The sequence below is a fragment of the Saccopteryx bilineata genome, chromosome 2 (genome assembly GCF_036850765.1).
Source record: "Saccopteryx bilineata isolate mSacBil1 chromosome 2, mSacBil1_pri_phased_curated, whole genome shotgun sequence".
NCBI classification, from domain to species: domain Eukaryota; kingdom Metazoa; phylum Chordata; class Mammalia; order Chiroptera; family Emballonuridae; genus Saccopteryx; species Saccopteryx bilineata.
The window spans coordinates 149,588,074-149,612,960 of record NC_089491.1 but is presented as its reverse complement, the minus strand read 5'-3'; the positions used below and the strand labels follow the sequence as shown (position 1 = coordinate 149,612,960).

Sequence of the window (24,887 nt, the reverse complement as noted above, 5' to 3'; positions counted from 1 at the left end):
TAATGACTTGAAACAAAATCAGTAGAAGTAATCTTTAAAAAGGCCTATAAAATAGACAAATTACTCACAAGGCTAATCAAGGGACAAAGAAAGCCCAAATGCATAATGTTTAGAATAAGTGATAACAGATAAAAATATAATTTAAAACATGGTAGAATACTACATACAGCTCTAACCAAGTATATTAGAATATTTAAGTAAAATAAACACTTTTCTAGAATAAAAGGCCAATCATGGATTCAAAAAGAAGAAAATATGAATAGTTTCCAAACTATGATGAATATATGAAGGTTACACAGTACTCTTCTGTATATTTGGAGGACTAAAATTACTCAGCACCTGTCCCATACGTAAAATTGACCAAGAGTGTTTGCGCAGCCCATTCCATCAGCTTTAGAACCGCAGTCTAGCGAGTCAACTGACTCACAGGAAATGTTAACCATCAAGAAATTAGTATCAGATGAGCCCAGCCATCGTTGAGGGTAGCTGACTAACAAGGAATATAGACCAAACAAGGAACTTGCTGCACATAGAGCCCAACGCGCCTGCGCATGGTAGAAGCTGCTCGGCTACCAGCTGGGGGCGGAATGACGGGTGCCCCGAGTCACATGGTAGGAGGCGGAGCGCGCAGGACGTGCTGCGGTGTCGCAGGCTCTGTGGGCGGTGGTAGAACGTGTGTATGCGGCTGTTGCCTCCAGGGACCCTTTCCCGGTTGAGCAGCTGAGGCCAGCGACCGCTTGAACGTAGCAGTTGAGGAGGTGGGCTAAGGCAGCCGGAGGCAGACCGGCGGTCGTCTCACAGCCTGGGGGGCCCAGGCTTCGTGGGGGTGACGGTATCGCTGGTGGGCAGAGTGCGGGATAATGGGCGCATCGCCGCTGGGCTCCAGCTCAATCTGCTGGTGTCCATCTGCATCGTGTTCTTCAACAAATGGATCTATGTGCACCACGGCTTCCCCAACATGAGCCTGACTCTGGTACATTTTGTGGTCACCTAGCTGGGCTTGTGCCTCTGCCAGAAGCTGAACATCTTTGCCCCCAAAAGTCTGCCGCCTTCCAAGCTCCTTCTCCTGGCCCTCAGCTTCTGTGGCTTCGTGGTCTTCACCAACCTTTCTCTGCAGAACAACACCATCGGTACCTATCAGCTGGCCACCGCCATGACCACGGCGGTGATCATAGTTTATCCAGACCTTCTGCTACAAGAAAACCTTCTCTACCAAAATACAGCTCACACAGGTGAGTAGCTTCAGCTTTGCATGGCGGAGCTCTAACAACTCACCGCCGCGACCATCTTTTTTTCCGGGAAATTGGAATGTTTAATCTTGTGCCACAGTCTTTCACATCATCTTGAAATCCTCACGGGTCATCCGGGAACATGTGATTTTAAGGCTTATTAGGGAGAGATGGGAAAAGGTCATCTTGGCACTACATTGAGTTCTTAGCCCAGAAGTGTGCTTGTGTGTTTGTTAGATATCCTTAAATGCTGTAATCCGTAAGAAAGAAGACTATTGGGTGTTGCAGTTCAGTGTATCAGATATCTGCAAAATCTCAAACCAGAAACAGCCCACCTTCCCTAGGGGAACCAAACCGTGTATTATAAACGTTGAAGGTTTAGCATAGAATATGTCTCAGACTATGTCAGCAGCGATATTCTGCAGACGACTCTGCATCTTTAAATTTAAGAAAATGAACTAAAATAATTCTATCGCTAATAACTTAAAATATTTAAGATACGAATACTTTTGTTATGTGCTTATGTTTATATGTTGTTTAGACACTAGTTTGGGGGTTATTTTACTCCTGTGTTTATGAATGTGGCATTCATTTCTTGCAAAGTGCAATGCATTGATTCATTTTTTACTCAAAATTTTAAATAGAATTAAATGTAAACATATGAGAACTATTATATTTAACTTTGAGGAAACAGTATTAACAGTGTTTTCAAATAGAAACAAAAATTTTATAGAGGTTCATTGTTTCCCAGTGATGTCTTTTTTTGATTAACTTTGTAAGACACCATGAAAGAAATACTCTTGAATTTAATCTGAACAATATTTGCCTCTTTTTCTTTACAGATTCCTATAACTTTAGGTGTAATCCTAAGTTCTTATTACGATGTGAAGTTTAATTTACTTGGAATGGTGTTTGCTGCTCTTGGTGTTCTAGCTACATCTCTTTATCAAGTGGTTAGTAACTTTTTTTTCCTCTTTGTGCCTTTTTAGCAGATTTCATAAAATCTGAAGCTGTATCCCAAGGTTTAGAAAACACAGTATAGAGATAAACTGTTAGAAAGAAGACATAAATGCATGAATTGTCTGACTCAAGGTGAAGAGAAGAAAGGAGATAGAGAAACTTGGGTGTATCATGCTCACTCACCAAATACCTACCTGTTTGTAAATGTATAATATCCATGCTTAACAGTCTGAGTTTGGGGTACTGTTATATTATTTTCTGGAAAATCTTCACAAAATGAGTAGTTAAGACTTTTTACTTGAGGAATGATTTCATTATTTACATTTACCATTTACGCTTAAATTATAACATTACTGTGAAGGAGTGAGTACACTTTCAAAAATTTGAGTGGGAAAGGAAAATTACAGATTTATTAATCTTTGCCTCAAAAGTATGCTGCTATTACAACTTGTATCTTGGCTTTGAATTTTTTTTTTTTAAGCGAGAAAGACAGAAACAGATAAGGACAGACAGGAAGGGAGAGAAATGAGAAGAATTAATTCTTCGTTGTGGCAGTTTAGTTGTTCATTGATTGCTTTCTCATATATGCCTTGACCCGGGGGCAACAGCTAAACCAGTGACCCCTTGCTCAGTGACCTTTGGGCTCAAGCCAGCAACCATGGGGTCATGTCTATGAGCCCATGCTCAAGCTGGTGACCCTGGGGTTTTGAACCTAGGTCCTCTGCATCCCAGGTGGATGGTCTATCCATCCTGCCACCGCCTGGTCAGGTGGCTTTGAATAATTTGTCTACATCAATACTTTACAGCAATGGGTATTTCTTTCACTTTTTGTACCAGCACAGTATGCCTTGCCTATATAGTAGGCATTCCATTATCAGTAGTTTTTCATTATCAATAAATGGTAAAAGTACTGTTAAAAAAATAGGTATATTCCCCAAAAATTCATTTTAAAGAACATTTTATTTTCCTATTGTATCCAGGTATAATTTCTAAGTTAATTTTGCTGGGACATTAAAAGCAATTAAAAGATGAGTGATCAGCTATTAGCTTTAGTTGTAGAAAGACTGTTGACTCATTCATTCATTCAGCAGACATTTCTGCTTTATGCTCAGCCTCCAGGGTACAAACATGAAAAGCAGCTACAATCCAGTGTTATAGAAAACCACATGTAGCTGCTAGTCACCTGGGAGGAAGTGGCCGTTCTACCAGAGAGTGGTGAGATAAGCCTTCATGGATAAGTTAACAATTTAAATTGAAGGACGCATGCAAATTTGCTCAGCAAAGAAATACAGCAAAGGTCTTCCTTTGCAATGATATATGGAGCATTTTAGGAGAACTGAATTTGTTCGGTGAGACCATAGTGGCATTGTGGAAGGACAGGACTTGGGTGAATGAGACCAGATGGCAGAGTACTAAATGTCATGCTAAGAAAGTGTGCTCCTCCCCCTGCGGGCACCAGGAAAGGAATGTAGACAGGGGAGTAACTTGATCATTCCCTATGTTTTAGAGAATTAACTTGGGTGGCAGAGTGAATAAGAGAGGGAGGAAAGGGTGACTGGCAGAGCAGCTAGGAAGCGCTCCATGCTTCGAGGGAAAGACGAGAAGGCACTGAGCAAAGACAGCGCCAGTGGAATAAGGAAAGGAAAACACTCCGGAAACCTTTGGAGAAAGAATTGGTGGGGCCTGACTGAATGCGAGAGAGTGGAAAGTGAGGAGTCTGATCCTTGGAGGAGATTGTATCAATTATTGGAGCAACACAGGAAGAATTAATTTGGGAAGAAAATAATGAGCTTGATTTTAAACAAGTCCTTGCAAATTATTTTAGTGAAGATGGCCGGTAAACTGTTGAAGATGTAAGTTTAAGGGAGCTCAGGAAAAGAGGTCAGAACTATAGAGATCAGTGGAGAGTAAAATGAATCACTTAGGGAGATAAAAGAGGAATGCCAGATATCTACCTTGAAAATAGTAAGCGAAGGAAGAGGAGAGTGAGGAAACAGTGCAAATCAGAGCTCAAGTTCTTTCAGGAGAAATTTGCAGATTCTGCAGAGCTCCAGCAGGAGTAGAGTAGGGGAGTCCTTCAGATGTGGCTCTTGGAGGTGATGGTGCCCTTTTGCAGTTTCATTAGAGGAGTGGAGGAGTGGCCGGCAGAAGCCAGGCTGCACGGCAGGAAGGGACAGTGGAGATCCTGACTCACCACGGTTCCAGTTGGTTCTTGTCAGAGAAGCAGCTGCCTGGTGAGGCTGCTGAAGGGACAGGGGCAGGTACACAGTCTGTATTCTTACTTGCTTGCTGCGGGGCCCCAAGAAACCAGCAGAAGAATCAATTCTTTGTGCTTCATATTCACAGAAGACTCTTAGCTAAGGCTGGTAGGAGTCTGTGTCAGATTTCCTGCTCTTCTATTTTTGTCTTTGTGAATTTCTATAGACTTAAAGTATACCCAGAATATATACAGGATACCCAGACCTATAGGAAAAAGAATTATGTAGGAGCAGTTATTCAAAGGCCTGGCTGTTTTTGCCAGATCATATTCAAACAGTCCTATCAAGCTTTTCTTTAAACAGTCATATTTGTGAAGCATTGTGACTGATGGGATTTGAGGCATTGAGGTGTCAGTTCTGCTGAATGACATTCACTGATCACAAAAATTAGGGGACCAGGGAACATGCAGATACTCCAGGCTGTTGTATATAATGCATTTTCACCATTGAAATAAAAGTTTGTTTTGCATCTCATTTGCATAACTGAATAACTTTCTTTGACTTGTTTGCTTTTCTGATGTTCTTGTTTAATAAAAAAAATAAAATGCTTTTTTATTGCTTCATATTCATTTTGAAACATCCCCTAATTGTTGTGAGCAGTATAGTTGTTTAGGGTTTGTGATCATCTTATTTCTTAGGAGTATTGGTGGGAGATTACCCAGAGAAAAATCATCCACGACTAGTGGATTACCATTGACTAGCTTTTTTAAAGTGAGTGAAAAGACCTCACTTTCCTTTCTAGCCACATACATTGGTAGCCACCTGGGATAACTGAGGTTCCTGTCAGTCTCAAATTACTCTTCCCAACCCCCAGTCTTTCAGGGGGACCATTTTTAGAGAGAAATGAAGTCTGACCCTACATCTGTATTCTTAATAATGACCAAAATTTCCATTCCTGCCATATTTTCCTGAGACATATTACGCCCATGGGTTCCTGTATGCACTGACTTCCTCATTTACTAGGATCAGGATGAAAGGAAGGATTTTTTTCTCCTTTATAATTTTGAAGAAAATACATGATCGAACATTGAATTTATAAAGTTCCTTCATCCAGGGTGCTTAAAGAACATTTGTATATATTGATCTTCAAAATTTTGTAGAATAATTAGGCCTCTTCTCTTCCCCCAGCCCTGTCCCCCATTCCCATCTTTGTGTCTAGAGTTGCATCTTTCCTTTAATAAGTGATACTATTTTATCTTTCTGCCTGACTGGTTTCATCATCCTAATTTTCAAGGGGTGGGAGCCAAACAGCATGAATTGCAAGTTAACTCAATGCAGCTGCTATACTACCAGGCTCCAATGTCATCTGCCATGTTGCTGGTTGCCATACCCTTCTTTGAACCACCGTTGGGTGAAGGAGGATTGATCCCTGGTCAGCTTCTGCACTGGTGAGTTCTAATTTTGGTGTCTAAGAAACAAGATAATAAATTCTCCATTATGAATGCAATTTTAATTTTCAGAGCACAGTTTTTTAAACTTTTTAAAAATTGATTTTAGGCCCTGGCTGGTGGCTCAGTGGATAGAGCATTGGCCTGGCATATGGACATCCCAGGTTCGGTTCCTGGTCAGGGCACACGGGAGAAGTGACCATCTGTTTCTCCTCCCCTCCACCTCCCCCCTTCTGTCCCTCTTCTCCCGCAGCCAGTGGCTTGATTGGTTCAAGTGTGACCCGGCCCCAGGCACTGAGGATAGCTCAGTTGGTCCCAGCATGACAGCTCAGGTGCTAAAAATAGCTTGGTACTTGAGCATTGGCCTCAGATGGGATTGCCTGGTAAATCCCAGTTGGGGCGCATGAGAAAGTCTGCCTGACTATCTCCCCTCCTCTCACCTAAAAATAATAAAAGTTGACTTTAGAGAGAGAGGAAGGGAGAAAGTGAGAAAAACATCTATTTGTTTTTCCACTCATTAGCTGATTTTTGTATATATCCTGACATTTGTTTCTGTTACAGAAATGGAATCCTACCACGTGTTTTTCTGTATCTGACTTCTCTCACTCAATATCTCATGAAAGTCTGTTTAAATCATTCTTTTCAATGCCTATGTAAGATTGTCAGTTTCAGTGGTTTTTTGTTTTTGTTTTTTTTGTTTTGACAGAGACAGAAATAGAGAGGGATAGATAGGGACAGACAGACAGGAAGGGAGAGAGATGAGAAGCATCAATTCTTCATTGCGGCACTTTAGTTGTTCATTGATTGCTTTCTCATATGTGCCTTGACTGTGGGGCTAGAGCCAACCGAGGAACCCCTTGATCAAGCCAGCAACCTTGGACTCAAGCTGGTGAGCTTTGCTCAAACCAAATGACCTTGTGCTCCAGCTGGCAACCTCGAGGTTTCGAACCTGAGTCCTTCGTGTCCCAGTCTGGCACTCTATCCGTTTTGCCACCACCTGGTCAGGCAGTTTTATTTCTTGACCATAATGACCAGTGTTGCAATAAACATCCTTGTACTTGTGTCCTCATGACCTGGTACTTTTTTCTGTGAAGTAAAATCCTAAGAGTAGAATGGCCAGATAAAAGTGACATGTACTTTGGGGATATTTTAAGTTAGAAGGTATAATCCCCCACTTAGGGAAGGAATATCTGCTTTAACCTTCAGAATAGTCAATAAGAATGTCTTTTTTGTTGGTGGTGTTAACTTATCTTCCATTGTTCTTTGTTCTAGAATCTAGAACAACTCATTAGTCAACAGAGCCAAATATCAACAGTACAATGATTGAAATTTCTTTTGAGAGCCAAAATTTTTAAACTTAAACTAAATAGGTAGGTACATCCCTTATTGAGGTAGCACCCGCATGTGGTATTTGGTGGAAGAGCCACACTCAAGGGGCCAAAGAGCCGCATATGGCTTGCGATCCGCAGATTGCTGACCAGGGTTCTAGATGGTAGTCTAAGCACTTTGCAAATATTAACTTACTTAATCCTGATAACTTTATTGTGTAGATACATACTATTCTTATATTTACTGATGAGGGAACAGAGACAGTTAAGTAACTGACTCGAGATCCCACAGCTAGTAAGCAGAGCTGGAGTTCTATTGAATTCATGCATTCTGACTCCACAGTTCATGTTTCTTTTTTTTAAGTGATAGGTGGGGATACACAGTGACAGAAAGGGGAAGAGATGAAAAGCATCAACTCATAGTTGCATCACCTTAGTTGTTCATTGATTGCTTTCTCATATGTGCCTTGATGGGGACGAGGTGGGGGGGCTCCAACAGAGCGAGTGACTCCTTGCTCAAGCCAGCAACCTTGGCCTCAAACTAGCGACCTTGAGCTTCAAACCATTGATTTTGGGGCTCAAGCCAGCGACCCTGCGCTCAAGCTGGTGAGCGCGCACTCAAACCAGGTGACCTGTACTCAAGCCGGATGAGCCTGTGCTCAAGCTGGCTACCTCGGGATTTTGAACCTGGGTCCTCAGTGTTCCAGGCCGAGGTTCTATCCATTGTGTCACCGCCTGGTCAGGCTCCACAGTCCATATTCTTAATCACCCCACAGTGCTGCTTATGAGCAGATTGATAGTTGTTTCAAATTCATAAGCTTTGACGTAAGAAATAGGTATGTAACATTTTTTCCAAAGTAGAAATCCCTGAACCATCTCTCAGATGATATTTCCTATCAATTTTATAAAAATTCAAGCCATCTTGGTTATTCAGTCTTCAAACCATTGCAATTTAGATACCTTATATTAGAAAGGGAGAGGATTTTTTTGCAATAGGCCTCTGACAGATTTGAAAAAGAGGAGAGCAGCAGAAAGACCATAAAAAAAGTAAAAAAAACTTAGTGCTGAGGCCATTTAAATAGGGAAAGTCTCCTTCCTCATTTTTTTAATTAATTTCTATTTATTTTATTTTATTTTTTGAGAGAGAGAGGAGGAGAGAGAGAAACATCGATTTGCTGTTCCATTATTTTATGCCTCCATTGGTTGATTCTTGTATGTGCCCTCATGATTGAATCCGCATCATGGCATGTCTGGATGATGCTCTAACCAATTGAATACCCAGCCAGGGTCTCACCTTTCTTCTCTAATATCCTTAGAGAACATAACTGCTTCAAAGTATAATTTGTAAATGTGTTTTTAATGTTAAATTATCAAGAAATAAGTATATAACATCCTCTGAGCTCAATAAAATTGATAGTGATATATTTCTAGAAATAATTTTTACAACTTTTTAAAGGTGTGTGCACTTTCTTTTTTTTAAAAAAAATTTTTTTTTAATTAATTTTAATGGGGTGACATTGATAAAATTGTCTTTTGTCACCTTCTAACTGGTTTTCTTTGTGCCCCTCCCCTCCCCCAACCCCCTCCCTCTCCTCCCCCCCACCCTGTAACCCCAACACTGTTGTCAATGTCTCTGAGTCTCATTTTTATGTCCCACCTATGTATGGAATCATATATTTCTTAGTTTTTTCTGATTTACTTATTTCGCTCAGTATAATGTTATCAAGGTCCATCCAATGTTGTTGTAAAAGATCCGATGTCGTCATTTCTTATGGCTGAGTAGTATTCCATAGTATATACATACTAAAGCTTTTTAATCCACTTCATCCTCTGACGGACACTTGGGCTGTTTCCAGGTCTTCGCTATTGTGAACAATGCTGCCATAAACATGGGAGTGCATTTCTTCTTTTCAAACAGTGCTATGGTGTTCTTTGAATATATTCCTAACAGTGGTATAGCTGGGTCAAAAGGCAGTTTGATTTTTAATTTCTTGAGGAATCTCCATACTGTTTTCCACAGTGGCTGCACCAGTCTGCATTCCCACCAGCAGTGCAGGAGGGTTCCCTTTTCTCCACATCCTGGCCAGCACTTATTCTGTGTTGTTTTGTTGATGAGCACCATTCTGACTGGTGAGAGGTGATATCTCATTGTGGTTTTAATTTGCATTTCTCTAATGATTAGTGATGTTGAGCATTTTTTCATATGCTTATGGGCCATCTGTATGTCTTCTTTGGAGAAATGTCTATTCATTTCTTTTGCTCATTTTTGGATTGGATTGTTTGTCTTCCTGGTATTAAGTTTTACAAGTTCTTTATAAATTTTGGTTATTAAACCCTTATCAGACACATTATCAAATACATTCTCCCATTGTGTAGTTTGTCTTTTTATTCTGTTCTTATTGTCTTTAGCTGTGCAGAAGCTTTTTAGTTTGATAAAGTCCCATTTGTTTATCCTGTCTTTTGTTTCACTTGCCTGTGGAGACAAATTGGCAAATATATTGCTGTGACAGATGTCAGAGAGCTTACTGCCTATGTTTTCTTCTAAGATGCTTATGGTTTCATGCCTTACATTTAAGTCTTTTATCCATTTTGAGTTTTATTTTTGTGAATGGTGTAAATTGGTGGTCTAGTTTCATTTTTTTGCAGGTAGCTGTCCAATTTTTCCAACACCATTTGTTGAAGAGGCTGTCTTTACTCCATTGTATTGTCTTACCTCCTTTGTCAAATATCAGTTGTCCATTAAAATGTGGGTGTATTTCTGGGTTCTCTGTTCTGTTCCATTGATCTATACGCCTGTTCTTATGCCAGTACCAGGCTGTTTTGAGTACAATGGCCTTATAATATAACTTGATATCCGGAAGTGTGATACCTCCCACTTCATTCTTCCTTTTCAAGATTGCTGAGGCTATTCGTGTTCTCTTTTAGTTCCATATAAATTTTTGGAATATGTGTTCTATATCTTTGAAGTAAGTCATTGGTATTTTCATCGGTATTGCATTGAATTTATAAATTGCTTTGGATAATATAGACATTTTAATGATGTTTATTCTTCCTAACCATGAGCACGGTATATGCCTCCACTTGTTTGTATCTTCCCTGATTTCTTTTATCAATGTTTTATAATTTTCCAAGTACAAGTCTTTAATCTCCCTTGTTAAATTTATTCCTAGGTACTTTATTTTTTTGGTTGCAATGGTAAAGGGGATTGCTTCCTTAATTTCTCTTTCTGGCAGTTCATTGTTAGTATATAAAAATGCCTCTGATTTCTGAGTATTGATTTTATATCCTGCCACCTTGCCAAATTCATTTATCAGGTCTAGTAGTTTTTTGACTGTGACTTTAGGATTTTCTATATTCAATATCATATCATCTGCAAATAATGATAGTTTTACTTCTTCTTTTACAATTTGGATGCCTTTTATTTCTTTTTCTTGTCTGATTGCTGTGGCTAGGACTTCCAGAACTATGTTGAATAAGAGTGGTGAAAGGGGGCACCCCTGCCTTCTTCCTGAACTTAAGGGGATTGCTTTTAATTTTTGCCCATTGATGTATGGGCAAAATTATGATGTTGGCTGTGGGTTTGTCATAGATGGCCTTTATCATGTTGAGGTATGTTCCTTGTATTCCCACTTTGCTGAGAGTTTTGGTCATGAATGGGTGCTGGATTTTATCAAATGCTTTTTCTGCATCTATTGAAATTATCATGTGTTTTTTCTCCTTCCTTTTGTTTATGTGATGAATCACATTGATTTGCGAATATTGTACCAGCCTTGCCCCCCAAGAATAAATACCACTCGATCATGGTGTATGATTTTTTTCATATATTGCTGGATCGGTTTACTAATATTTTGTTGAGGATTTTTGCATCTAAGTTCATCAGGGATATTGGCCTATAATTTTCTTTTTTGTGTTGTCTTTGCCTGGTTTTGGAATCAGAATTATGCTCGCCTCATAAAAGGATCTTGGAAGTCTTCCTTCCTCTTGAATTTTTTGAAATAGCTTGAGAAGGATAGGAGTTAGTTCTTCTTTGAATATTTGGTAGAATTCAATTGTGAAGCCATCAGGCCCAGGGCTTTTCTTTGTTGGGAGTTTTTTGATAACTGTTTCAATCTCATTTGTTGTAATTGGTCTGTTTAGGTTTTCTGATTCTTCCAGATTAATTTTTGGAAGATTATATGTTTCAAGGAATTTGTCCATTTCATCTAGGTTGTCTAGTTTTTTGGTGTACAATTTTTCATAGTATTTTCTTACAGTATTTTGTATTTCTGTTATGTCAGTTGTTATTTCTCCACTCTCGTTTCTAATTTTATTTATTTGAGTCTTCTCTCTTTTTTTCTTGACGAGTTTGGTTAAAGGTTCATCGATCTTGTTTACCTTTTCAAAGAACCAGCTCCTGGTTTCATTAATCCTCTGTATTGTTTCTTTAGCCTCTATGTCATTTATTTCTGCTCTGATCTTTATTATTTCCTTCCTTCTACTAGCTCTGGGCTTTACTTGCTGTTCTTTTTCTAGTTCTTTTAGATGTAGGATCAAGTTGTTTATTTGAGCTTTTTCTAGCTTCTTGAGGTATGCCAGTAATTCTATAAACTTCCCTCTCAGGACTGCTTTTGCTGTGTCCCATAAATTTTGAGTTGATGTATGCTCATTATCGTTTGTTTCTAGGAATTTTTTAATTTCTTCCTTGATCTCATTGTTTACCCATTCATTATTTAATAATGTACTGTTTAGTTTCCAAGTGTTTGAGTATTTTTCAGTTTTTTTGTTGTGGTTGATTTCTAGTTTCATGCCATTGTGATCAGAGAAAGTGCTCGATATGATTTCAATCTTCTTAAATTTGTTGAGACCGCTTTTGTGCCCTAACATATGGTCTGTTCTAGAGAATGTACCATGAGCGCTTGTAAAGAATGTATATTCTGCTATTTTAGGGTGAAAGGTTCTGAAGATATCTATTAAATCGAATTGATCTAATATGTCCTTTAAGTCTGCTGTTTTTTTGTTAATTTTCTTTTTGAGGATCTATCTAATGATATTAATGGGGTATTAAAATCCCCTACTAATATAGTATTGCTGTTGATCTCACCCTTTAAATCCATCAAAGTCTGCTCTATATATTTAGGTGCTCCTATATTAGGTGCATAGATATTTATAACGGTTATATCTTCCTTTTGGATTGCTCCCTTTATCATTATGTAGTGACCTTCTTTATCTCTAACTATAGTCTTTGTTTTAAAGTCCATTTTGTCTGATATAAGTATTGCTACCCCAGCTCTTTTTCATTTCCATTTGTGTGAAATATTTTTTTCCATCCTTTTATCTTCAGTCTATGCGCATCTTTTGATTTAAGGTGTGTCTCTTGTAGACAGCATATGTATGGGTCCTGTTTTCTTATCCATGCAGCTACCCTGTGTCTTTTGATCAGATCATTTAATTCATTTACATTTAAGGTTATTATTGATATGTAATTGTTTATTGCCATTTTATTCTTTAAAACTGTATTCCTCTTTTGCTATATTCTTTTTCTCCTTTGATCTGTTTACAACAGGTCCCGTAGCATTTCTTGCAGCCTTGGTTTGGTTTTAGTGAATTCACTGAGGGTTTTTTTTGTCTGTAAAGCTTTTTATTTCTCCTTCAATTTTAAATGATATCCTTGCTGGATAAAGTAGTCTTGGTTATAGGCTCTTGTTCTGCATTACTTTGAATATTTCTTGCCATTCCCTTCTGGCCTCAGGTGTTTTTGTTGAGAAGTTGGATGTCATCCTTATAGGGGCTCCTTTGTAGGTGATAGTCTTTTTTTGTCTAGCAGCTTTTAATATTTTCTCTTTATCACTTAGCTTTGGTATTTTAATTATGATGTGTCTTGGTGTTGATTTCTTTGGGTTTCTCCTTAATGGAGTTCTCTGTGCTTCCTGAACATGTGAGATGTTTTCTGCCTTAATTGAGGGAAGTTTTCAGCTATGATATGCTTGAACAAAGTTTCTATTCCTTATTCTTTCTCTTCTTCTTCAGGAACCCCTATGATGCAGATGTTATTTCTCTTCATGTTGTCACAGAGCTCTCTTAGAGTTTCCTCAGACTTTTTGAGTCTCTTTTCTTTTTTCTGCTCTGCTTCCATGCCTTTATTTATCGTGTCCTCTAACTTGCTGATTTGATTCTCAGCTTCATCCATCCTGCTTTTAATTCCTTCCATTGTGTTCTGTATTTCAGATACTGTATTTGTCATTTCTTACTGATTCTTTTTTATTATTTCAATGTCCTTTTTTATATTTGCTATCTCTTTATTTAGGTGTTTGTAATGACCATCTATTGTTGTTCTAATATCTTTGAGCATACTAACAATTGTCATTTTAAACTCTGCATCTGGTAATTTGTTTATATATGATTCATTTAGGTCCTTTTCTGGAGATTTCTCTTGGTTCATTTGTGTTGCATTTCTTTGCTTTCGCATTTTCTCTGTGTAAAGGAAGGTTTTGGCCACTGCAGTCCACTGGGTATGGCCTCTGTTCCCTAGGTATGGTCTGTCTGCAGGCCTGCCACCCCCTCTTCTGTTGCTGCCTAGGGCTTTTGGGTTTGGGCATTGCCGGTGCCTGCTCACTGGGGCTGTTGCTGTGGTTTTGACCTCTCCTTCACGGGAGTGGCTGTGATCACGTGCTTGGGTGCACAAGCCTTGGTGGCCTTGGCCTTTGCCCCGCCCCCATGGGTGGCATTATGCTCAACCCTGAGGGTAGTGGCAAGCACCTTTGCTCAGCTGTGGGTCTCCGCCTATTTCTGGGCTTTTGCCCCACCCTTGCAGGAGGAGCCCACTCATTGAACGGCTGCTAGCCTTGGGTCTACTGGCCGGGCAGGACTGCGTGCCCACGCTCAGTTCAGTAGCGGAACTCCGCCTGTTCTGGGCTTTTGGTCCACCCCCGCGGGAGGAGCTGGCTCCCAAGTCAGGCCACAAGCCTCGGTTACACGGTCAGGGCAAGGCTGTGCTCCTGCGCCCTTGCTCAAGGGCTGGTCTCCACCCCTTCTGGGGTTCCTGCCCTTCTCCCGCAGGCTGGATTACAGGCTGCCGGCAGCTGGGCTTGACCGCTTTTTCACGCCTACTCCTCCCCAGCCGGGCAAGACGGAGCTCATACGTGAGCCCAGTGATGGCCAGCAGGCTTCCGCCCCTGCTGACAGAACCGTGCCTCCGCGTCCCGCCCGCACCCGCCCTCCGGCGAGCCCTCAGCTGTGTGGGTTGCAGTTGCTGCAGCTCAGACCCTAACACTCACTACTGTAGACCCCAAAGATCCATCCTTCTAAGCGACTCTGCTCTGAGTGCTGCGGGAGAGCTTGTTTGGCTGCTGTCCTGCTTCCCTTTGCTGGTATTACTGTTTCCGGGGGAAATATTCACTTCAGATTTGGGGAGTGACTTGTCCCAGGGGTTAGTGTGGCTGTCTCCCAAAATGTTTCTCCCTGTGCCTCCTAGATTACACTCTCTTCCTGCTACTCTGGTATTCTCCTCTCTCCCCGTTCCCCAGATCCCCGGGTGAGTGGTTTTGAAAGAAGTTTTCTGTGCGGTCCCTTTAAAAAGAATCCTGGGTCTGAGAAATCAGACTCTTTCTCACAAACAGTATTCTGACTTGTTTCCAGCTAAATACTGTCCTTACACCTCTTCTAGGCTCTGGGGCTGCAGGCTGGGGCTTTGTTCCTGGGGCTCAGGACCCTCCCCTCTCTGCTAAACTCACTTCCCGCCACACGAGTCTCTCCCTGCTGCCGTTTGCTCCGGGGAGCTGGGCAGCCCTCTCCGTGTTTCCGCTTTTCCTACCAGTCTCAGTGTGGCTTCTTCAGTGTTCCTTGGTTGAAGAGTCCTCTTAGTTTAGTCCAAAGTTGGTTTTTCCAGATGATAATTCTTAAAATTATTTTGTAACCCACTTTGGTTCTGGGAGGTGGATGTTGGTACGTCTGCCTACTCCAGTGCCATCTTGTCTTCCCCTAAAATTTTTTATTTATTGATTTTAAAGAGAGTGAGAGAGAAAGACAGCAGCATCAATCTGTTCCCGTATGTGCCCTGACCAGGAATCAAACCCTGGACGTCCATATGCCAAGCCGTCACTTTACCCACTGAGCCAACCAGCCAGGGCCAGTTTTTAAAATTTTTAATGAGCAAGTTTTTCATAGTTGAAAATTTAATGGGTCTCACTTATAAAACAAATGATGTGTTACTTTTTTTTTTTTTTACCTAAATAGGACACAAATCTAATTCCTCTGGTCCCCTTATGATCTTACTGATTTCAAGACTATCATCCCAGTACACCAAGGTTGTGGGTTCACTCCCTAGTCAGGGTACAAACAAGAATTAACCAATGAATGTATAGATAAGCAGAACAACAAATCAATGTTTCTCTCTCTCTCTCTCTGTCTCTCTCTCTCTCTCTCTGTTTCTTTCTTCCTCTCTCACTAAAATCAGTAAATAAAAACTTTTTAAAAACTGATATGACATTGGTCTCTTTGGAATTTAAACTTACTAAATCTAATTATAAATAATGTGTTATTTAAACTCTCATTCTAGAAATAGAAAATGACTTTTAAACTATTTTAAAATAAAATTGTGAGATAGGTTTGAAAAGAATATTGTGTGCACAAACAGTGGTACAGCCCAACTTTGTCCACCATCCTCAGCCAAGTTGTCTTATTCTCTGTCCCTTGGGCATGTCTTGTGTTTCCATGCTCCCATGCTTTGGCTCATACTGTTCCTTCTGCTTGGAATCCAGACCCCTCTTTTTTTTTCTTTAATATATGTATTCATTTGAAATCCAAGGACCTTTCTCACTATCCCAGCCCAACATGAAATGCCTTGCCTAGAGGTTTATATAGAGCCTGTTGCCTCTTTGCCTATAAAGGAGGTATTACTGCCTGCACCAAAAATCTTGCACTGCACCCTCACTTTCATGTGGCTGAGAGGTAGCATAGCAGAGTGAGTGAAAAGCAAGGACTTTTAGGGCCAGTTTGCTGGGTTCAAGTCTCAGCCCTGCTACTTCTGGCTGTGTGATCTCAGGCAAATTACTTGACCTTGCTGTGCTTTTTTTTCCTCATCTATAAAAAGGAATAATGTTGAACTACCTCATGGTGTTTGTGAGGATTAAGTGAATTAATATACATAAAACATTTAGAACAATTCTTAGCACATAATAAGTACTATGTAAGTGTAAGCTGTGATGATCATGACTTGGTGTGTTTTAAGTAATTTCTAAACTCTCTGAGGACAAAAATGTATCATGTTCCTCACAAGGCATGGTTCTATAGATATCCAATGAATACATATTAATTTAATTTAAATAAGAATAAACATGAGCAATTCAATAGAAGAAAGATCTGGAAGGATATATGCTAAGGTACTAATAGGGGTTTGGTGGTTGGGATTATAAGAATTCTTTTTATTCTTTTTGCTTATCTTTCTTTTCTGATTTTTCTATAATGACCATATATTATTTTTATAATAAGAAATTACTTTAAAAGTAATTTTTCTTTAGATGGACAAGAAAAATGAACTGGAAATTCACACTCAGAGGCAGGATATTATTGGACATTTTTTCTTTTAGTTTTGTACACAGTTCTGTAAACATTTTGGAATGCATTTCATTCTACTTGTTTACCCTCAATTCTCATTGTCTTTCAAATGGATTCTTTTTAAAAAGAGCTTCTTCCTAATGGCTGATATTTGAGTTTTTAGAAATGCCGAATGAAATGTAATTTTACCTGATGATTATTAATGATTTTTTTGGTTTACTTGTAGCTTATGGTGCTGCTGTCTGGAGTAATAGCTTTCATGGTGAACTTACTGATTTATTGGATCATTGGGAACACTTCAGCGGTCATGTATCCTTTTCCTGATGACTTATGAATGTATATAGTCTTTTATATTTTCTAAAACTCCATCACATTAATTTCCTTAAGTCTCACGATTACTATTGCATGGCCTAAATTGAGTAAAGTGAGTAATTTTTAATATTTAATCATCTCATTCCACACTAGAGTCTATAGAAATTTAAAGAAATATGAACTGGAAAAATGGATAAGTTTTTTTGTATTATGAACATTTTTTAATTGTCTATTTTTTAGCAAGAGAGAGAGACAGGCAGGAAGGGAGAGAGATGAGAAACATCAAGTTTTAGTTGTTCATTGATTGCTTCTCATATGTAATTGGACTGGGGGGTTTCAGCCGAGCCAGTGACTCCTTGCTCAAGCCAGCAACTTTTTAGCTCAAGCCAGCAATTATGGGGTCATGTCTATGATCCCACACTCAATTCGGTGACCCTGCATTCAAGTTGGTAAACCTGTGCTCAAGCTCTATGAGCCTGCGATCAAGCCGGGGACCTCAGGGTTTCGAACCTGGGACCTCAGCGTCCTAGGGCAGTGCTCTGTCTACTGCTACACCACTAGTCAGGCCATTTTTGAATTTTCTTAAGTCATAGATGACCATTTCCCTTATCAAGATGAACATAGAGAACCATTCTTTGCACAGTGGGGTTAAATGAATATTTGTGGGGTGAATAATAGGATAGATGCTTGAGTTGTTGATCAGTTCTCACTTATCTATAGTAATAAAGTAGAGGTGTCATAATCCACATAGTCAAAGTTAATCAAACCTCTGAAATTGATATAAGTGACCTCTGAAGTTTAGGGTATGTTTTTGTACTTATGGGGATATGGGTGTACCTGTTTTCTCAATATTACTTCAAGCAATGAAATCCTATCTTTTTTGTTTTTTTAACAGAGACAGAGAGGGATAGATAGGGACAGCCAGACAGGAATGGAGAGAGATGAGAAGCATCAATCATCAGTTTTTCCTTGCAACACCTTAGTTGTTCATTGATTGCTTTCTCATATGTGCCTTGACCATGATGGGCCTTCAGCAGACCGAGTAACCCCTTGCTCAAACCAGCGACCTTGGGTCCAAGCTGGTGAGCTTTGCTCAAACCAGATGAGCCCGCGCTTAAGCTGGGTCCTCTGCATCCCAGTCCGATGCTCTATCCACTGCGTCACCGCCCAGTCAGGCTGTAATCATATCTTGAAGGTCTAAATTACACCCAAATTCCTATTTTAACATTCTGGTTGTCATTCTGTTTCTCTTCCCATTTCACTTTGCTCCGCTCTGAGGCAAATGCAAAGAATGTATTTCTTTAAATCAGAGAGGTAGGTTAGTAATGTTATGTCAAGTGTACTGATTTAAATGAGTGAACACTGATGTCATCAAAGTAAATAAGCAGCATATTTTCCAACTATCAATAAATAACAGCAATGATAATAATTTTTAAAAAGAATAATACTTAATGTTTATTTTGTGCCAGGCACTTTTTGAATCACCTTGCACGTATTAGGCATTTAATTCTCACAGTGATTTAGTGAGGTAAATTCTGTTATTTTATTTTGAAGAAGAGGAAATAGAGGTACAGAGAATTTAAATAACTCAAGGTTGTGCAGCTGAGAAGCATTGTATACAGATTTCAAATCATGCACCCCACCGCCAAGCCAAAGCATCCAAGTATGTTGGATAAATGTTCTTATTAAGAACATTTATTCACTCAATAAACACTTATTGAACATCCACTTTAAACTCTTCATTGACTTAATATTGAATATTATATGTCAGGCACTGGACATAGAGCAAAATAGATGAAAATCTTTGCTCTTATAGGCTTAAACTATAAACAAAAAAACAAAAATAGAATACCTATTAGCGTTAGGTAGTGTTAAGTGCCAAGGAGATAAAAAAAAAAAAAAAAGGAAAAGGATATGAAATGTTCGTGACAGAGTTAAAATTTTAGGGAGAGAAGTCAGGAAAACCTCTATAAGAAGACTTTATTATTTTCTTATGCGAAAGAGGCCTACAGGAAGGGAGAGGATGTGAAACGTCAACTCATAGTTGTCTTTTTTTCCGTTGTTCATTGATTGCTTCTCTTGTGTGCCTTGACCTGGGGGCTCCAGGCGAGCAGTGACCCCTTGCTCAAGCTAGTGACCTCGGGGTTACAAAGCTGGAACTTCAGTGTCCCAGATCAACGCTCTATCCACTGTGTTGCCACCGGTCAGGCAGACTACTCCTTTTCTTTTTTTTTTTTTTTTTTTTGTATTTTTCTGAAGCTGGAAACGGGGAGAGACAGTCAGACAGACTCCTGCATGTGCCCGACCGGGATCCACCCGGCACGCCCACCAGGGGCGACACTCTGCCCACCAGGGGACGATGCTCTGCCTCTCCGAGGCATCTCTCTGTCACGCCCAGAGCCACTCCAGCGCCTGGGGCAGAGGCCAAGGAGCCATCCCCAGCGCCCGGGCCATCTTTGCTCCAATGGAGCCTCGGCTGCGGGAGGGGAAGAGAGAGACAGAGAGGAAGGAGAGGGGGAGGGGTGGAGAAGCAGATGGGCGCTTCTCCTGTGTGCCCTGGCCGGGAATCGAACCCGGGACTTCTGCACACCAGGCCGACGCTCTACCACTGAGCCAACCGGCCAGGGCTACTCCTTTTCTTAACTGACAAAAGAATTCACTGAAGAATTTTTAATTTGCCTTCCCTCTGGTATAAATATCTTTAATACATCATGAGCTATTTAAAAGTGACTGAGGAGTAAAGAAATGGCAAAGTGGTAAAGGCAGTGCACTTGAAGACGGCTCATAATTGAAAAGAAGGCATATCTTTTTGTGACTCTGATTAATATCCTTGGGAAGAACCTTGGACTCCCAGGAAATCACCTCTGTTGGTCAGGCAAGTTCAGGTCCCCTGTGACACGGCCCACACTCTCCTGTCTGGAGGGAGCTTCTCAGCTGCTCAGTCAGGCTCAAAACCGAAGAGAGTCTAGGCATTGTGGTCAGGAAATCCAGGTGTGCATCCCTGGCTTGGCTTCTGCCTGTGAACCTGAGCAAGTTGTGAGAGCTCCCAGGCCTCCCTCTGGTCCCTTATGAGATGAAGGAAATATCTACAATTGTTTGAGAGAATATGTGTCAGGCACCTGGAAGATTGCTATTATGCATAAATACTGCTATTGATAACTGTTACTGCAGCTAACACATATGGTGCCTGGCATGTCACTGATGCTCAGGAGCACTTCCTTCCCCTTTCCTCATTTTCCTCCTAAACTTAACTCATACTGGCTGTGTTTACTTCGAGTCAGCTCTCTGGTGCCTCACACATCTCACCTCACTTGTCAAGGGAAGTTGTAATTAGAAATGGCACTCTAAAACAGAATTGTAAATTGCGGTATAAAATATCTTCTCTACCTTGCTGTGAATTCCTCTCCCAACCTTATATTGTAGCCCCTTTTCTCTTCTTTGGAGAGGTTAGTAGGGATAGTTGAAGCAGTCTCCTGTTGCTTATTAATTGCTGCAACCTACTTGTATGAGCTAGGATTGACTCAGACTTCACTGAAGCTCCTGTTGTTTAGATTGGGGAGGGGGGGGCTGTCATTCATTATGTGTCATACAGTACTTTCCAGGCACAGGAAGCCATTGTTCCGTGGGGGGGGGGGGAGGGCAGGGGGGCGGATATAGCAACCAGCTTGTTATTCCTTTTTATCCTTATCAGAAACCTCAGCTATAACATGTTTGAACACTTCAAGTTCTACATTACTTTGTTTGGCGGCTATGTCTTATTTAAGGATCCGCTGTCAGCGAATCAGGGTCTTGGCATATTATGTACATTATTTGGCATTCTTACCTATACCCATTTTAAACTCGGTGAACAAGAAGGAAGTAAGGGTAAACTGGTACAGTGTCCTTAATTGGGTTTTTGTGGAGAAAAGAAAGTCACTCCAAGAGAATTTTAAAATGTTAAGTCTGTGAGTTGCTTTCAAAGAAGAAAATAATTACATTGCAGAATTCATTGAATGATGGTTTACAACAATTAACACAAAAATTTTATTTATAAATAATGACTTTTAATTTAGAGTAACTTTTTCCAAGAACTTAATCCATGCTTCTTTTTGAAGATGATGATTGTATGAAGTATATAGGATGGTTTGGTTATACCAAATGAAGTACATGAAATTAAAGTTCTCTAACAGCGACCGAGGATTTCATGTCACTGAACCACAAATGTGTCATTATTTTTAAGTGTTCATACTCTTCCAAAGAAGGATGCATAGGACTCCTCTACATGCTCACAGGTCTTCATTGTGAGCTCTATTATAATTTTGGCCAGCATTCAAATCAGAATTTAAATCTAGCATTTCTATTTTAGTTGTTTTAGTATAACTTCCTGCTTATTTCATTTATAGAAATGAAATATAATTTATAGAAACCAAAGTGTAGTACAGAAGACCATAAAACAAAATCCAATTCCAAGACTACCATTTTTCTGTGGAAAATTGATGTCAGAAGTTATATGTGGGCCCTGGCTGGTTGGCTCAGTGGTCAAGTGTTGGCCTGGTTGGTGCATGGATGTCCTGGGTTCGATTTCTGGTCGGGGCACACAGGAGAAGTGACCATTTCCTTCTCCACCCCTCCTTTCTCCTCTCTCTCTTTCTCTCTGTTTCCCTCCCGCAGTGGCTTGATTAGAGTGAGTTGGCTCAGCACTGAGGATGGATCTGTGGTCTCTGCCTCAGGCTCTAAGAATTGCTCGGTTGCAGCCTGACCAGATAGGGTGCAGTGGATAGAGTATTAGCCTGGAATGCAGAGGACCCAGGTTCAAAGCCCGAGGTCACCGGCTTGAGTGGTGTGGGCTCACCAACTTGAGTGCGGGGTTGAGTATGAAATCATAAACATGACCCCATAGTTGCTGGCTTGAGCCCGAAGGTCGCTGGCTTGAACCCAAGGTTGCTGGCTTGAGCAAGGGGTCACTGGCTTGAGGAAGTAATCAGTGAACAACTAAGGTGCCCCAACAAAGAATTTATGCTTCTCATCTCTCTTCCTTCCTGGCTGGCTGTGACTCTCTCGCTAAAAAAAATGGAAACGTGCACAGACTGCTTTAACTGTTTACCAGTGGCAGCCAAGGAGCCATTGTGGGTGAGAATATTTTGCTGTTTTGGAGGTTTATCACCATATCTTTAACCTATGGATCTGATTCAGCAAATTATGTGATCAACTGATGTACCAGATCAAGGTCTTCTTTGTGATCTTTGGTGGTCTGACATAAAGATGTCTTAGGCTGGGGAGAAAATGACAAAGGAGTGTCTTGCACATTTGGTGCAGATGTGGTTGCAGAATTTCTTCGGAAGCATGATTTGGATCTTATATGTAAAGCCCATAAGGTGGTTGAAGATGGATATGAATTTTTTGCAAAGAGGCAATTGGTCACCCTGTTTTCTGTACCCAATTATTGTCAAGTATTTGACAATGCAGGTGCCATAAAGAGTGTAGATGAAACACTCATGTGCTCTTTTCAGATTATAAAACCTACAAAGAAAAAGAAGCCGAATGCCATGAGACCTGTAACACATCCAAGGAGTATGAATACAAAGCAAGGAAATAGATATCATTTGACACTGCCTAGCCAGGACCTGAAACATATCCTATAGAACCTTCATTTTTAAAAAACTGTGATGTGTATTGGTCAGCTTGCTCACATAGTGTGTTTGTGGGGCTCTCCCTTCCATTCTTGAGTTAATGAATGATATTTGCTGGTTATAGCAGCAAATGAAAGACTTCACTCCCAAGAAAAAATGTTTTGTTTTATCATTCTTTCTTTTTTTTTTTTTGCAAACAATTTTTTTATTTATTTTATTTTATTTCTTGTATTTTTCTGAAGTTGGAAAGGGGGAGGCAGTCAGACTCCCGCATGTGCCCGACTGGGATCCACCCAGCACGCCTACCAAGGGGCGATGCTCTGGAGCCATTCTCAACGCCTGGGCCAACCCTGCTCCAATGGAGCCCCGGTTGCAGGAGGGGAAGAGAGAGAGAGAGAGGAAGGAGAGGGGGAGGGGTGAAGAAGCAGATGGGTACCTCTCCTGTGTGCACTGGCCGGGAGTCGAACCTGGGACTCCTGCATGCCAGGCCGACGCTCTACCACTGAGCAAACCGGGCAAACAATTTTAATGATGGTATTAAATCTTTACACCCAGGGCATTTAATCCTGTTTAAGGGCTAAGTGTACAATTCACCTTATTTTTTTAAATTCAGTAAAACTAATAAGTAATGTAAATGTTCTTTTTGTTGTTGATATACTGAGGGTCCTACGGTGCTCAATCTGTACATGTTACTGTAATAAAATGTCTACTGTTGATTAAAAAAAATTTATATGTTATCCCAAAAAGGTACAGTTTCTGTGGGTATTCTTATTTTTGAGCTTTCAGTGAACTCTAGAAACTGTATGTGAAATTAAAAAAAAAAAAGCTTCATGTTCAAATGGCCCAAAGAAAAGACTATAGAAGAAAACTGAACAGGTTTCTTACTATCTTGGTAACTGTTCTCCTGGCCTCTTAGAGCCTTTCATGTTGGTCATTTCTTAATTCCACCTCTCTACTGCTACGCCCTACCCCCACCCCCATTTGAAGGGTCCATGCAGCTTTCTTTGGCATTGAGGATTTGGAGTGAAGTGTCCAGCCTTCCTAAGGTGGTGAAGGAAAACTCTTTCATAGCAAGTCAGACCAAATGCTATTCAAACACTAAGCAAAAAGTCAGCGAAAATGTTAGGTAAGATTTGAAAGAAAAGTAGAAAAATGGTAAATATTTGACTAGTTCTATGAGTTTTTAAAGGAATAATTTATTTTTAATTAGTATATAAAGGAAATACATGAGTCCCACCTAAGGAATACATAGTGCCATGTATTTAATTCAAAATTTATTTCTGCCTTCCAATTTCTTGACATTAGAGCAGTGGTAGTCAACCTGGTCCCTACCGCCCACTAGTGGGAGTTCCAGCTTTCATGGTGGGTGGTAGCAGAGCAACCAAAGTATAAATAAAATGATAGATTTAACTATAGTAAATTGTTTTATAAAGATTTATTCTGGCAAACTTAGTGAAAATCCGACATAAAGTACTTGGTAAGTAATTACTATTATATGCTTTAACTTGCTATAACTCCGCTTTATAAATTTTATAAAGTAAAGTTACTTTCCTACTTTATAAATCACCATTACTGTGGAACCGGTGGGTGGTTAGAAAATTTTACTACTAACAGAGATAAAATAGTGGGTGATAGGTATAAAAAGGTTGACTACCCCTGCATTAGAGCATTAAAAGCAGTTGTTGAGGGCCCTGGCCAGTGGTTCAGTGGATAGAGTGTGGGCCCAGCATATGGACGTCCCAGGTTTGATTCCCAGTCAGGGCACACAGAAGAAATGACCATCTGCTTCTCTCCCCCTCCCTTTTCCCCTTCTCTCCCTCTTCCTCTTTTGCAGTCAGTGGCTTGGTTGGTCCAAGTGCAGCTCCAGGTGCTGAGGATAGCTCTGTTTGAACACATCAGCTTCAGGTGCTAAAAATAGCTCTGAACTTAAGCATCAGTCCCAGATAGGGTTACTGGATGGATCCCAATTAGGGTGCATGTGGGAGTCTGCCTCACTGTCTCCCCTCCTCTCGCCTAAAAATATAAATAAAAATAAATAAAAGCAGTTGTTGATAACCTTCCACAATAAATTCACTGAGACAGATAAACCCTCTTATAATAATTCTTTTTCTAAGTATAATTTTTTTAACTTTAAATAGAAAACAACTCTTAAGAGGACACAGAGCCATGTGGATTTTTTTTCCAGACCTGTTTGAAATGAAAGCCTCAAGGAAACTATTTTGACAGAATTTCAATGTACCAGTCAATCTGTTGTGTGATTAGTATGTGTGAT

The 24,887-nt window shown here is 40.2% G+C and overlaps 2 pseudogenes; both read left to right on the top strand.

Moving 5' to 3' along the window:
* The first annotated feature begins 587 nt into the window (after positions 1 to 587).
* Positions 588 to 21,424, top strand: LOC136322347 (solute carrier family 35 member E3-like; annotated as a pseudogene).
* Positions 21,425 to 21,526: 102 nt separating this feature from the next.
* On the top strand, positions 21,527 to 23,008 carry LOC136322996 (serine/threonine-protein phosphatase PP1-gamma catalytic subunit A-like; annotated as a pseudogene).
* Positions 23,009 to 24,887: the final 1,879 nt, after the last annotated feature.